Source organism: Petaurus breviceps, unplaced genomic scaffold, assembly GCF_028583685.1.
Source record: "Petaurus breviceps papuanus isolate PSGF00001 unplaced genomic scaffold, PetGlider_PUasm1.0 151, whole genome shotgun sequence".
Taxonomy (NCBI): domain Eukaryota; kingdom Metazoa; phylum Chordata; class Mammalia; order Diprotodontia; family Petauridae; genus Petaurus; species Petaurus breviceps.
The window spans coordinates 2,227,767-2,243,643 of NW_027185712.1; positions in this window are offsets into that span (position 1 = coordinate 2,227,767).

The following is a 15,877-nucleotide window of genomic DNA, read 5'->3' on the forward strand; positions in this document are numbered from 1 at the left end:
GAGAGAGAGAGAGAGAGAGAGAGAGAGAGAGAGAGAGAGAGAGAGACAGATACAGATACAGATATAGATCTACATACATATACATAAACACGTGTGTGTGTGAATACACATGCATATATCTATATCTATCTATTCAGAAGTGGGAAACCTGCAGCCTCGAAGCCACATGTGGCCTTCTAGGTCCTTGGGTGTGGCCTTTTGACTGAGTCCAAGTTTTACAAAACAAATTCTTTTATTAAGGGGATTTACTCTGTGAAGTTTGGGTTCAGTAAGGGGGCCGCACTTGCAGACTTAGAGAGCCACAGGTGGCCCTGAGGCTGTGGGTTCCCCAGCCCTGAGTCTATGTCTATATATATATCACTTTGTGGTCATTCTTCTGGTGATAACATTTCTTCACACTTAGCCAGGCTACTTCTCCTACCACCTATATACAATCAGTTTCTGAAACCATATGCCAAGCTTTTTGAGCTTGGTAAGAACTATAAAAGTATATGTTTTGCTCACATAAACCTTGAGAATTCCATAGCAACTTTGCTTGATGAATGTGCCATCTGTAAAAATGGAATTAATAACTTACTTGTCCAAAGAAAAGTAAGAGATTCTTCCACTCTCTGACTATAAAGGTCCTGTGATGTCTGGCAGAAGCACACATAAGAATGGAGAGAAGGGTTCAAAAAGTGCCATCAAGGATGAGTATCTAATGACTAAGTTTGTGACACAGATTTATCATTTCCCACCCATTAAGTGTATGCATGCCATATTTTAATACTTCCAGGAACTTGAAATGCAACCCACTGCTTTATAATCTCCCAAATACAACCTAGGGGAACATAAAGAAAAAATGCAGATGTATATAGAAAATAATCCTGGAGTCCGACTTTTATGCAAAGCATAGGTCTTACCCAGTTCACTTGCTTTTAACAGTCACCTTTACCACATGAGGGGGGGTACTAATTTCAAATCAGTGACATTATATACCTTAAAGATGTCAAAGTCAGGAAGGTATAATATATCCAAAGTATTCAGAACAGTTTTTTTATACCAAAGAATTAGAAACAAAGAGATGTGTATAAATTAAAGGATGGCTAAACAAGTCAAAACACCTGAACATGCTGTAATGGAATATTACTTTGCTGTAAGACACAATGAATTTGAAGAATTTAGAGAAGCATGACCCCCCCCCCCCAAACAAAGAGAAGCATGAGAAGCCTTATAGGGACTGAAGAAGAGTGAAGTATGCAGAACCAGTAATAGAACAATGGCTGCAATATTATAAATCTTAGAAACAACCTCCCATCCCACTCCCATTTCCCTCTCCCCACCAAAAGAAAACAGACTACAGTGTAATTATAGTATCTAAGTTGGGCTTTAAAGTAGAGATGGAAAGATCCACCTCCCTTTTTGGCAAAGGAGGGAGATTGTGGGTATGGAGCATTGAATATATTATTTAACTCTATTGATGTTCTCGTTATTATTGTTGCAATGCTCCCCCCCACCTCTTATGTATGTATGCATGCATGTATGTATTGTGTGTATGTATTTAAAACAAAGAATGAGTCACTCCATGGGGGGGTTGACATGTTTGGAAATAAAGGCGATGTGAAAACAAAAGATATCTTTTTGTTTTTGAGTAAAGAAATGTTGGTCCAGTAGTCATCTCTACCATTTCAAAGGCTATAGGCAACTTAAGAGGGAAAGAGAAGCTTGTTTTCTCCTCAGGATTATTGCCAACAGCTACTGTCCCCTTCACCCACAGATCAATAGACTGGTAAAAAAAAAAGGAGACAAAGTTACTTGATCTCTAATGATCTCGATACTTGTCCTGAGATCTATACTTCTGATTTCTTTATTGAGCTGCATTACATCTCTCCTTACTAAAGTTGAACTCTGACCTTCAGAGATATCTTCCTATCCCAAAATCAGACAATCAGGTTAATATTTTGTATTTGACCAATTTGAATTCCCAAATATTTCTTTTTCTTAATCTAGTTTGATATGTAACAGACAAATTCTAAGTCACCTCAAGATGAATAATGATGTATCACCCAGTGCATTGTCACTGCATGTCACAGAACTGCATAAAGTTAATATATGGCTCAGATGTCAAAATAGCATTTCAGGAAATAACAGGAAAATTCATTACAATCTTTAGGACAGAGACCATTCATTTGGCATGGGGAGCTCAACCATCTCCTGCAGGTATCTTTGCTCAGAAAATAACATCCTAAGACTTGTGAGGAACTGAATGAATGAATAAAATGAATGAATGAATAAAAATGCATTTAAGACTTATTGTGTGCCAAGTACAGTGCTAAGTGCTGTGGATACAAACATACCAACGTGAAAGCCAGATCATTCTTGCCCTCAAGGTGCTAACATTCTAATAGGGGAGATAATACATGTAGGAGAATGGTAGTCAGTGAAGAGACTTACGATCTGGGAAGTCACAAAGATGGTGAGCAGAATAATAGAGCAATTTATTAACACACCCCTTCAGAGGCAATGGCAGTGGTGATTTGATTGCAGTTCTTAGAGAAAGAGATAGAAAGGGTTTGGGAATTGAGTAGGGAGGAGTAGAGAAAGGAAGGCAGCCATTTTTTGCAAAACAGAAAATGGCCTGGGTGAAGATGAGAATGCATAATTCCAGGAGGAGATGAATCTCCAGTAGTAGCTTATCTCCTCCCAAGAGTGGCTTCTGGTGATCTGATTTAGAGCATGGAACAAAACCAGCTGGAATGTCCAGGGTGGGGTAAAGATGAGAATGGGTGGTATGGGGGAGGGGGAAGAAGAACCTAGGAAATGATATTATGCAAAAACGTTGAAATAATAGTTAACAATAACATAATCCTTGAACTGCAGAATCACATTTATTTAAATCCAACCAAAGCTTTTCTAGACCCTCCTTCCTGTGATGTCTCCAGAGGAGTATGTTGGAGCCAGCTCAAACCACCTCGAGAGAGTCACTGTTAAATTTCTTTTGTTTTTTTTTTTGACAGTTTATTTAGTATTTTATTTTCCCCCAGTTACATATAAAATAATTTTTAACATTTGCTTTTAAAACTTTGAGTTCCAAATTCTCTCACTTCCTCCCACTGAGAAGTCAAGCAATTCAGTATAGATTATACATGTGTAGTCAGGCAAAACATCTCCATGACAGTCAAGTGGTCACTGTTAAATTTTCAATGTGATCATTTGCACTTCAGCAATTGACCAATGTTACAAATCATGGTTTGATTTATTGTTTTGTTGTCTAGGTTTTTAAAAGTTATAGAGAAAATGTTAGTATTGTAGATTAAACTGAAAAGTGTATCATGTGTATACTTTTTCTTGGTAAAGTCATCTGTTAAACAGTGGCCATTTGCCTTCCTATGAGGTGACTGGCGCAGATGATTACACCTTTGGTAGCAGGAACTGCCGGAAAGAATCCTCCCTGGAGGAAAAGGGTATGGTCAAAGTGGCAGTAAACAGGATTTTATGCTGATTTGAGCCCTAGTTCATGAGGTATCCGTATTTGATGGCTTCCACAGAAAGCAGGAAAGGAGTTTGTAGCAGGCATTTGTAGACCCACAGAAGCAGAAGAAACATACATGGAAATGGTAGATATAGTAGATACAAGCAATTAGTTGAATGTAATTTCATCCATAATTGTTTATACTCTTTTGACCCTATGACCTAGGAAAGTAAACTGGCCCTAGGACCCTTTTTTGGTTAGTCCCAGGCCTAAGCTTTGTCATAGGCCCAGACACTTAGACATGAACTAATCACTGTCTACATAGGTAAGAGACCTATCTTCCAAACTGTTTTATGCTACTAACTAGTTGGGTGATGTCACTTCTCTGGGCCTCAGTCTCCTGTGATAGGGGAGGTGAGTTAGATGTTGTCTAAAGATCCTTCCAGTTAGGAGGTTATAAGATTTACTCCTTTGTAATCAATGCCAAAAGACCAACTCTAATGTCCTCACAATTTTGTTGAGAGTCAGCCTTGCTGGTAACGCCACCATATTTGAGAAGAAATGGCTTGCTAGGATGCTTTAAGTATTTTCCAGTTAGCATGCAGAAGAATGTGTAGGTAGTCATTGCTGGGCACATAGGATATCAATATATATTAACAGGTTTACAAATGATGAAGTTCAATTTCCTCATCTCTAAAATAAAAAGGTTACACTAAATAGCCTTTGAGGTCTCCTTCCAATTCAAGCTCTGCAATCTTATAATTTTTTCTGAAAGATAATGATGATGAGTAACATTTATATATGGGACATTCCAAAAACTTTAACACAGTTTTAAGTTTTAATGGCTTAAAACTTTAATAGTTTAAATTTTATTAAATTTACTCATTATATCTATTATTAAACTTTAAATTTTTAATAGCTTAAAACTTTGGGACACCCTGTACTTTGATATTTGCAAAGCACTTTATAAACATCCTATTATTTGTGCCTCATAATAACCCTGTGAAATAAGCATTATAAAATATTATTTTTCCCATTTTACAGATGAGTAAACTGAAGGGTCAGAGAAGTTATGTGATTTGTCCATGGTCACATATTTAATGTGTCAGTGTATATATATATATAGAGAGAGAGCTTTTATATATATATATATATATATATATATGTATATGTATCTCTATCTACCTATCTATAGATAGATATCTTCCTGACTACATGTCCAGGAGACCATGCTTTATGCCAGGCTATCTTCCCATATTTGCCTATTCTTAGGAAAAAAAAGATACAGGTTTATTAGGGAGTCCTTTCTCCCACATAAAACTCCTTTTCCTTCTGTGATAAGAAAGAAACCTGAAAATGAATTTTCCTTCCTCTCCCTCCTGAGAAAAGGAACTAGTTGACATATTTATGCATAGGCGTTGATGGCTGATACTACTCACAGCCCAGTCTCGTAAGGGAGATATAACCAAAGAACAATTGGCAGCCTAAAGGAGAGGTGAAGAATAGGAAAGGTAGTGGAAAGGCATAGAGGAGGGCTTCAAGACAACTTTTCCCATTTCCAGCTTTGCCCATCTCTGGTACTGAGTTTAACTTTCCTAGGATATCCGATATTGGGTTGTAGGGAGAAGGCTACCCATGTGGTACAAAGACCTTCATTCAGATCTTGGCCTTGTATTAATGAGGTACCATGGCATGACACACAGAGGCTTAGCCCCTGAGCACAAATGACCTGGATTCCAATCCCACCTTTGACATGCTCTCAATATTCTGGGTAACTATTGAAGTTGCTGAGAACATGCTGACCCTCACCAGGAGAGGGAACTTCCTTTTCTGGGTGTTCCCTATGTCATTGTAATAATAGGTCCAGTCCCTATTCTTGAGCTACTGATTTTGCCTCTGTAAATGGGAGATGACAAATATAATTTGAATCATGCAGGTGAGGAGAGGGTCTTGTGAAGCTTAAAGTGCTTTGTAAATGGGAGTTATCATTTGAATTTACCGCATTCAAGACAGCCTAGTTCATACTCTGAATATTTTAGGGCCTAAAATGCTTGTGGAAAAAGTCCATATCTTTGCAGAAACCTCCCTTGCATTTTCTAAACTTTCTCTCTGATTTTCCTGGGCTCAGCATTCCTTCTGTACTGTCAGCAAAAAGGGACAGAGCAAGGTGATGTTTTTTATCGAAAATCAATTCACCCAATGTGCAGGATATCTCTGCAACATGGCACCCAAATGGGCCAATTCCCAGCAATTTTCCACAGAATTACCTTCTGTTCATCTTCACAGTTGACTGAGCAAACCTCCCTGTGAAAACAGAGCCTGAGATGACTGGGTTACTCTGCAGTGCCAACCCCAACTAGAGTGCTGACATGGAAGGTAAGAGAAGGAAGTGCTCCTTTTACTAAAGGTGAAAGTCAGACTATCCTGAAACCAAGAAGTGCTCCATTCCAGGTATGCTGGCTCCAGGAAAAGGAGAACATGTGGGTAATATACCTGGCCCCTCTCTTGCTCTCTATATACTCTCAGGATGTTCAGATATCAGTCCCCTTGACAAAGAATGATTCTAACTTGAGCCTTGTTAAGATGGGCTGTCACAACATAAAGGAAGTAGAGTTGAGGATCCATTGGCAACCATGCTTCATCCCAGGTATCCTTTGGGCACCTGGTCCCTATATATCATAGACCATTCCCTCTTCTCACATCTTGCGCGTGAATCAATACTAAAATTGCATCTGGAAATGATCCGTCAATAATTTCCCCTATAGCTCCACTCACTTGTGATTTCCCAGACCAATACTTCCTTCCCTGGCCAACCTTCCAATATATACATTATTTTCCCCTATCCTCATTAGAACATAAACTCTTTGAGTACAGGAGTTGTTTCTCTTTTGAATTTGTATCCTTAGAGGTCAGGACAATATCTGGTACATAGTCAGTACTTAATAAATGCTTTTTCATTCATTAATTCTGTCATACAGAGAGAAACCTCTGTGGAAGCACAGTATCAAGATTTCCAAAGTCCATCCTCCACAGTGTGTTCCACACACCTTGTGTCCCACTTCAATGGGAGACCCACATTTTCTGACCTCGGTTCATCTCCTTGCCTTCCTAGCAAAAGTAGTCCAATTTTGATCAGGTCTTGGAAATAGTTCTGTGATGATACTCTCTCTCACTCTATGACCTGAGATCTCCATGTATACAGACATAACTTCCCTCTATATCCAGGCAGGGAATTTTGACTAAAAGATATGGCACCCAAGAATGAGCAATCTGAAAACTATAGAGAGATGTGGGGAAATGAACATATCCTAGTCTGCCCTGAAAACCAATTATGATATGTTGACCTGAGCTTTTAGCAACATGTTAGACTCTCAGCAATATTGCTTTGGAATTAATAATAGGAATAAACCCTTATGTTTGTACATAGAATTTTTTATTCTTATCACCAATGTTGGTATTATCCCCAATGACTGGAATAAATGACTCTCCTTCCAATTTCCATCTATGGAAATCTTTTCCTTCTCTCAAGGCTTAGTTTACTGGCCACTTTCTCTAAGAAGTTTTCCCTAAGGAAACACTAATAGTATCTCAGTGTCTGAGGGTTATTTTGTTTGTTTTGTTTGTTTTTTGGAGGCAATTGGGGTTAACTGACTTGCCCAAGGTCACACAGTTAGCAAGTATCTGTAATGCCAATGAGATACCCATAGCAACTGCTATGAATATGCATACATATTTCCAGGGGAAATTCACAAAATATAATAAACTCTCTTCCTCAAAGGCAAAACCAAAATATTTAATTGTAACATCATTATTAGGATACCAGCAGGTCTAGTCCAGGAACTACCGACATCTTTCTGTCAGGCCTCCCCACAGACAAGTTCCTCCCTCTACTCTCTGCTCTGCCTCTTCTGTTCTGTTTTCAGTCTCACTGCTGTATTCAGCAAACCACACCAGGTTCGAGCTGGGCCACAGCTCAAAACAGGTCACATAGGCCTATTACTGGGTGGGTAAGATCTTCCTATTCCATTAACCTTACAGTATTGAGGTCAGATTTGAACTCAGATCCTCCTGACTGCAGGACCAGTGCTCTATCCACTGTGTCATCTAACTAGCTACCCCTGCATCTCAGAATTGTAAGGGACCTCAGCTGCCATGTGTTCTAACTCATACCTGACTAAGAATTCCTTCTACAACATAACCTTACTATGGCTTGAAGACCTCTAGAAAAGTATAAGCCACTGTCACCTGGGGCAGCCCACTACACTTGCAGACAGCTCTAATTATTGGGAATCTTTACATCAAGGCTAAAGCAGCTTCTTTAGAACTTCTGTTTGTTGCTCCTGGCTCTTCCCTCTGGGACCAAACAGAATAAATCTAGTCACTCTTCCACATGAGAGCCCTTCAGATACTTAAAGACAGAGATCAAGTCACCCTGAAATCTTTTTTTCTCCAGGCTTAATATTCCCAGATCCTTCAAGTGGTCCTCCTAAGTCCCAAGGGAGGGAATCTGCAGGCTGAGGCCACACATGGTCCTCTAGGCCCTCAAGTGTGGCCCTTCAACTGAATCCAAACTTCACAGGACAAATCCTTTTATTAAAGGGTTAAGGATTTGAGGACCTAGAGGGCCACATGTGACCTCAAGGCCCCAGGTTCCTTACCCAGACCGATTGTCATATTATGGATGCTTTCCCATATATCAATCCCCTTCTTCCCAAAATGTGGCACATGGGATTATATAAAATACTCAATATATAGTCAGATGGGAGCAGAAAGAATACAGTGAAACTATCACTTTCCTAGTTTCAGACACTCTACCTTTGTTAATGCAGCTTAAGATCATTTTAGCTTTCTTGGCTTCCATGCCAATGTTTTTTTGTTTATATTACATTTGTAGTCAATTTCTTTTCAAAGTACTCCCTGGCCATACTTATCCTCATCTTGGTCTTGGAAGTTAATTTTTGGAACCCAGGAGTAAGACTTTTACATTTATACTATTAGATTTAATCTTATTTGATCTGGAGATCTAGCCAGTGACCCTTTGAGTACAGAAACTGTCATCCCATGTTAACTCCCCCCCTCAGATTTGTGTTATCTTCAAATTTGATGCTCCCATCCAAGTCACTGATAAAAATGATAAGCAGTACAAGTACAGATCTCTAGGGGCAGTCCATTAGAGACCTCTTTTTGATACACATACAACATTTATCTACCATAATTTCCCCATCTTGCTCCTTTAGAATAAGGTAAAGTCTTCTAGAGCCATATTCTAGTAATTGGCTCCATCCCATTAAATCTCAACAATACCTGTTAGATCACATTTTCCTGTTTGAGTTAGGACCTTGATTTGTCATCCATAATTTGTGCATTTACACAGACATCTAAGGCCATGGAATTTGTTACTGGTTACACATTTTGATTTGTTCTTTTATGAACTTCTCTGTGTCTTTACTTCTATTCTTCCTGCATTATTTTTGGTGTTCTCTTCTTCTCTGGATTTTTCATAGTATTTTGGATCTCTCCATTGCCTTTTTTGTGTTCTAATTTGTACTGTGGTTCTTTGTGCACATCTCCCTGTCTTACCTGTCTTGCTAGATTGTAAGTTTCCTAAGGGCAAGGATGGTGTCTGATTTCACCTTTGTATTCCCACTGCCTAAAAGAACCACATGGCATTTTATGCAGTGGCTTCCTAGTAAATATCTGTTGAACTGAATATAATGAGATGTTTAATGGTAGGTATGACCAATATTTTTATTTCCATTTAACATATGGAGATATTGGAGCACAGGAAAATTAGGCAACTTGTCAGAATTTGAATCTATAGTTCCTGGCTCCAAGCTTGTGTAAGTTCTCTGATGTGATGAGCCTCAAGTCTTATCTTGGCAACTTTGCCATGTCAGACAACTTCCTTCTTTTCCCTCACACAAAAGCATGAATGATTTGCTGATCTAAGGTCACATTCACTAACAGAGACAGAACAAGAACCTAGGTTTCATATTTCCTGGTATGTAAAGCATTCAGCCCTAGACTAAGAAGGGTGCTTGTGTGACTTAATAGCTGAGGTGCCCCCCTTTCTTTTCTGTTCACCTTCTGCTCTGGGTGCTGGGGGCTTGAAGTCAGGCAGCTATAACTTAGCACAGATATAAATGGCACCTTTCAGAAAGGAAGGAAGGCATGGCCAAAAGGCTGCCAGAACCCTGGCGATGTCTGACTAATTCACTATCACCACTGTGACCTAGCTATCCATCTGAACTTAGCAGGTCTCTCCTCTCTCTGATTTCAACCTGTTCTTCATTTAGCAATCCCATTTCCTTCCTTCTGGGTTTCTTTTTTTCTTTTTTTTTTTTTTAATGAGCAATCGGGGTTAAGTAACTCGCTCAAGGTTACACGGCCAGTTATTTCTGGCTGTGGTGCTAAGTGTCAGAGCCTGGATTCCATCCCAAGGTCATCCCAACACTACAGCCGGTGCTCTTACTCTCTGAGCACCTGGCCGCCCCCTCCTTCTGGCTTTCTTGATTCTCAAACTACCTGTGATTTTCCTTGACCCTGAAATTCGACCCTCAGCATGCATCCTATTGGGTGCCTGGTGTTTCAGTCCCCTTACTCATTTCTTCTGCTGAACTCATAATCACAGTCACAAAATGTTAGAGCCGAAGAGATATTAGTCAAAACCCTTCCTTTTTGAGATCAACCAATCAATGAACACTAAGTAAATACTTATGTGCCTGTCTCTGTGCTAAGTGCCAAGGATACCCAAATAGAAATGAAAGACTACTTTTCTACTTCCAATGCAAGGCTTTCTCCTCAGAGTGGTGAGTTATTCCCTGGAACCTCCATTATAGGAAATATTTATACCAGCCAGCCATATTCACTTCTCACCCAGCTTAGTCCCTCAGATCTTTGGATACCCTCCCCTCAATTATTAGCTCACTTTTATGTGTTGTTAAAATGTGAGCTCCAAGAGGGCTAGGAATGTCTTTCTTTTTGCTTGTATTTCTATTATGAGTGCTTAGCATAGTGCCTGGCATAGAATAAGCATGTAATACATTCTATCTATCTTTCTTTCTTCCTTTCTTTCTTTCTAAAAAAAGTCTCTGTCTTCAAGAAATTTATATCCTATTGGGGAAGGCAACATATATTTTGCCTATGAGTATACATGAAATGGATACCTGGTGATTGTGGGGGTACACTACCAGCTGGAGGATCAGGAAAGGTGTCATGTAGAAGGTGTCACTTAAGCTAAGTCTTGAAGGAGATTAGGGATTTGAAAAGATAGAGAATTGCAGGGTGTGTATTTCAAGCCTGAAGGATAACCAGTGTAAAGGCCTGAAGGTGAGAAATGGAATGCTGTGAGGAAATTGTGGCCTAAGTTCACATAAGGAGTAATTGGAAGAGCTGGGACTTTTATTCAAGTCCTATACAATTACCTATCCCTACTGTTCATCTTCCATATCTAGTATAACCAGTAAGTATGTCAATAGTCCAAAGCCATTTTGGCATTGCCTTCTCTAAGCAGGGCTTCTTAACCTTTTTGTTTCATAAACTTCTTTGGAATTCTGTTGAAACTTATGAACCACTTCTCAAAATAATGATTTAAAATTTTTTAATTGGAAAATTTTAAAATATTTAAATTTTAATTTAAACTTTTTTAAAAAATGAAAACATTTTTAAAACTTAAATTTAAAAACTAAATGTATGGATGTAGATGTAGAAGAGTCAGGAAGATATGAGTTAAAATCTGGCCTTAGACACTTAGTAGCTATGTGACTGTGCAAGTCAACCTCTATTTGGCTCAGTTTCTCATATGTCAAATGGAGATACACTAGAGAAGGAAATGGCAAACCATTCAAATATCTTTGCCACAAAAATCCCATGGATGAAATCTATGCAGTCATATAGAGTCAGATACAACTAAACGATTAAACAACAACAAAGTATACACAAGTATATTCATGTTACACATATACACATATATTTATATATAAATTATATGTTATATGTATATAAATATATTTACATGCATATACACATATTATATATTTAAAATATATAGTAATGTGTACGTACATAGATATACATGATGCTAAATTTCAGTTAGAAGTTAGTAAAAACAAATGTAATATTTTTTCCTATCCAAGTTCATGAATCCTCAGGAATTTATCCTTGTTCCCCTTGGAGAATCCATGGACCCCAGGTTAGGAATGCCTATTCTATCCCTTGTAAAATTTCCTAGTTCAAATAGACTTAGCTATTTGACTATTATTAGCTATTTGGCTAATTCAGAGCATCCCAGAGTTTTACATCAGGTCCTACAATGAATAAATGTGTAAATGAAGAAATGTTTCTATATCTTTGCCCATTTCATTCTATTTTTATATCACAACCTCCTTTATCCTCTTCTAGTGGCAGAACCAAATGGTGAAGTAGAGGAAGTAGCTGAACTGTCTCAACATTTCCCTCCAAACAACTTTAAAATAACACCTCAAATCAAATTCTGGAGCAGTAGTGCTAACCAAAGGTAAATAAGAAAGAGAAATTATAAGGAACTCATTAAAGTTGAACTGTTTATATTCCTAGATGAAATGATAGATGTAACTCCTAAGAATTTTATCATTATTAAGGCAGTTAGAAGAACTCTGCATAAACAGAGGGAATGAGACTGAGTCCATATGTTGGAATGATTTACAAAAGAAAAAATGGATGGGTGAGAAAGAGGGATGGACAGGAAGAATGGAGAAGATAGAGGAAGAATGGGGGAAATTATCTCACAAAAAGAGAGGCATGGCAAGGAAAAGCTTTTAGAGTGGACAAGAAAATGGCCTGTGGGGGTAGCAGGGAGGAAATGCTTAAGCCTCTCTCTTATAAGAATTGGTTCAAAGAGGGAAGAATATATATATGTGTGTGTATGTATATGTGTATGTATGTATGTTTGCATATGTATACACATACACACACTTAAGTGAGCAAAGAAACCTGTATTACCCAAATGGGAAACTGAAGAGGAAGAGGATAAGAGAAGGGGTGGAGGGTAATAACAACAGAGGACAGATTAAGGGAGGCAGTGCTCAAAGGCAAAACAGACTTTTGAGGAAAGACAGTTTAAAAAGAGAGAGAGAGAGAAGGATAAACAGAAGAAAATAAGATGAGAGAAGATGCACAGTTAGTAACCATAACGAGGAATGTGAATGAGATGAACTCACCAACAAAATGGAAGCAGATAGCAGAATAGCTTAGAAATGAGAATCCAACAATATGTTGTTTATAAGAGACACTCTTGAAACAAAAAGGTACAGATTTAAAATAAAGGGCTGGAGGAGAATGTGTTATGCTTCAGCTGAAATTTTTTTAAAGGCAGGAGTAGAGATTGTGATCTCAAAGTAATTTAAAACTAGACCTAATTAAAAGAGATAAATAGGAAAACTACATCTTGCTAAAAGATACACAATCAAGTAATATCAATACTAAACATATAGTAACCAAATAGTATAGCGTACAACTTTTTTTTTGGAGGGCAATTGGGGTTAAGTGACTTGCCCAAGGTCACACGGCTAGTTTTTGTGTTAAGTGTCTGAGGTCTAATTTGAACTCAGGTCCTCCTGACTCCAGGGCCGGTGCTCTATTCACTGCACCACCTATCCTCCCTAGCATACAACTTCTTAAAGGAAAAGTTAAATGAGTTACAGGAAGAAATAAACAGTAAAACTATACTAGTGGGGGGCTTCAACTTTCCCCCCAGAGCTAGATAAGTCTCAGCATAATATAAATAAGGAAGAAGTAAAGGAGATGAATAGAATTTTTTTTTAAGTTAGATATGATGGACCACTGGAGAAAATTGAATGGGCATAGATAAAAGTATACCTTCTTCTCAGAGTACATAGAACCTTCAGAAAAATTGACTCTGTATCAGGGCATAAAAACCTAAGAAGCCAATGCAGAAGAGCAGAAATGTTAAATGTATCCTTTTCAGTTCATAATGCAATAAAAATCATATCCAATAAAGGGACCTCAAAGTATAGATTAAAAATTGATTGGAAACTAAATAATCTCATTCTAAAGAATGAGTGGGTCAAAGAACAAATCATAGAAACAATCAACAATTTCATTAAAGGTAATGACAACAGTGAGACAACATGCCAAAATTTATGGAATGTAGCCAAAGAAAACTTAGAGAAAAATTTGTATCTCTAAACACATATATCAATAAAAGAGAGAAGCAACAGAGAAATTAATTGAGCATGCAGCTACAAAAACTAAGGGAAAAACAATTTTTTTTTAAACTAAGACCTGGTTTTATGAAAAAAAAAAATAAAATAGATAAACCCTTGACTAATTTGATTTTAAAAAGAAAGAAGAAGGGCGGCTAGGTGGCGCAATGAGTAAAGTGCCGCCCCAGAGTCAGGAGGACCCGAGTTCCATTCTGGCCTCAGACACTTAACACCCACACACATACACACACACACACACACACACACACACACACACACACACACACAAACTAGCCATGTAACCTTGGGCAAGTTACTTAACCCCAATTGCCCTCCAAAAGGCAAAAAAGAAAAAGAAATAAAAAAGAAAGAAGAAAATCAAATTACCAGTTTCAAAATGAAAAGATGAATGTACCACCAATGAAGATGAAGTTAAAGCAGCTAGGTGGCACAGTGAATAGAGCACAGGCCCTGGAATCAGGAGGACCTGAGTTCAAATTTGGCCTCAGATGCTTGACACACTTCCTTACTAGCCGTGTGACTTTGGGCAAGTCACAACCCCAATTGCCCTCCAAAAAAGATAAAAAAGAAAGAAAGAAAGAAATTAAAGTAATTATCAGGAGTTACATTGCCCAATGAAATATCAGTAAAATTAATGATCTAAGTGAAATATTTACCAAAAAAAAATTGCACAGATAAATAGAAGAAGAAATAGAATACTTAAAAAAAACCCATATTAGGAAAAGAAATTGAATGAGCCATAAATGAGCTCCCTAACAAAAACATCTCCAGGACCAGATGGATTTACAAGTTAATTCTACCAAACATTTAAGAAACAATCCTAATACTATATAACCAATTTGAAAAATAAAATAGGTCAAGGAGGAGTCCTACCAAACTCCTTCTATGACACAAATATGGTTTTGATACCTAAACTAGGAAGAGCAAAAAGAAAGAAGGAAAATTATAGACAAATTTCCATAATGAATATATTGCAAAAGTTTTAAACAAAATACTAGCAAGTAGATTTCAATAACCTATCACAGAGATCGTACACTATGACCAGGTAGGATTTATACTAGGAATCAAGGGCTGGTTCAATAATTAGGAAAATTATGAGCATAATTGACCATATCAATAACAAAAAAAACTATATGATTATCTCTATAGAAAGAGAAAAAAAAACTTTTGACAAAATACAGCACCTTTTCCTATTAAAAACACTGGAAAGCATAGTAATAAATGCAACCTTTCTTAAAATAAGTAGTATCTATCTAAAACCTAGAGCAAGCATTATTTGTAATGAGGAAAAGCTAGATAAGATCAGAAGTGAAGCAAGAATTTCAATTCTCTCCATTATTATTCAATATTTTATTTAAAATACTAGCTATAGCAATAAGACAAGAAAAAGAAATTGAAGCAATAAAAAAAAAGCAATGAGAAAAACTATTTGTAAAAACACTTTTACAGATAATATGATGTATACTTCAAAAATCCTGAAGAACTGACTAAAACCTAGCTGAGACAATTAACAATTTTAGCAAAGTTGCAGGAAATAAAATAAACCCACATAAATCATCAGCTTTTCTCTATATTGCCAACAAAACTCAGCAGGAAGAGATAGAAAGAGAAATTCCATTTAGAATTACCGTAGACATTATAAAGTGTGTGGGAGTCTACTTGCCAAGACAACCCCAGGGATTATATGTACACAATTATAAAAACTTCTTTCTGAAAATAAAGATAGATCTAAATAATTAGAGAAATATTTAATGCTCATGGGTAGGCTGAGCCATTATAATGAAAATGACAATTTTATCTAAATTAATTTACTTATTCAGTGCCATACTAATCAAACTAACGAATAATTATTTTATAGAACTAGAAAAAAAAAAAGTAAAAAAATTCATCTGGAAGAACAAAAGGTTAAGAATATACCAAGGGAATTGATGGAAAAATTATGAAGGAAGGTGACCTAAGAAGTACCAGATTTCAAATTATATTACAAAGCAATAATCATGAGAACAATCAGGTATTGACTAAGAAATAGAGTAGTGGCTCAAGTTAGGGGCACAATGCACAATAGTAATGACTATGCTACTCTATTGTTTGAGAAACCCAAAGATTCAAGCTTTGGGGGCAAGAACCTATCATTTGGCAAACATTTCTGAGAAAACTTTTTGGCAGAGAAAGCAGTTTGTCAGAGAGGAGCCATAGACCAACA